Consider the following 823-nt stretch of genomic DNA (forward strand, 5'->3'; position numbering starts at 1 on the left):
GTATGTATATGTGTGTACATGTCAATATATTATATATATATGTATGTGTGTGTATGTATATATATATATATATATGTATCTATGTGTGTCTATGTATGTGCGTATGTGTGTGTGTGTGTGTGTGTAGAGGATGGGCCTAAAGTCACGTAGTCTGATTGCATATTGCTATCTGCTGGCGTAATCTGGTGACTTCGGCTCTTCCATCGACTTCGTTTTCATACTTCGTGCTTTTTTGGCTCGCCCTGATATTCTGTTTTCTAAATTTGGCACAAGGCCAACCATTCTGTGAAGAGAATCTGAGTCGAGGACATCAGCTTCGGCACTCGACTGCTGCTTCTTTATCGACGACTTCGGTGGAATGAAAGGCAACGGTGACCTCTGCAAGATTTTGATGGAATAAATGCTGCAACGCCATTTGTTTTTTTCTTGCCTTTATTTTTTTGAAATTCAGGAATTCCTTAACTATCTCACCAGGAAAACAAAAAATAAATGGGGTGGTTAAACAGATGGGGTGGGGAGCGAGTAACGGACTGTACACCCCAAAACAAATTGTTTAACCGCACCTTGTAGACACGACTGCAAAAACGCTGTCGCGGAGAACGGTCAGCGACGTTTGCTGTAACAACGACCCCACTTCGCGCATCTCATTTCTCAGAAGCACCGAATGTTATCGAGATTTTGCAAAGAAAATAAATCTGCAGTGCGGGGTCCGAGAACACCCAAGGTCTCGACGGTGACCGGCACAAACTGATAGTGGCCATGCAATACCTCATAGCTTCAAGTTTTTGGGGGAGGTGTCTCATTTTAGAATTACATTGTAGGG

The sequence above is a fragment of the Octopus bimaculoides genome, chromosome 27 (assembly GCF_001194135.2).
Source record: "Octopus bimaculoides isolate UCB-OBI-ISO-001 chromosome 27, ASM119413v2, whole genome shotgun sequence".
NCBI lineage: Eukaryota > Metazoa > Mollusca > Cephalopoda > Octopoda > Octopodidae > Octopus > Octopus bimaculoides.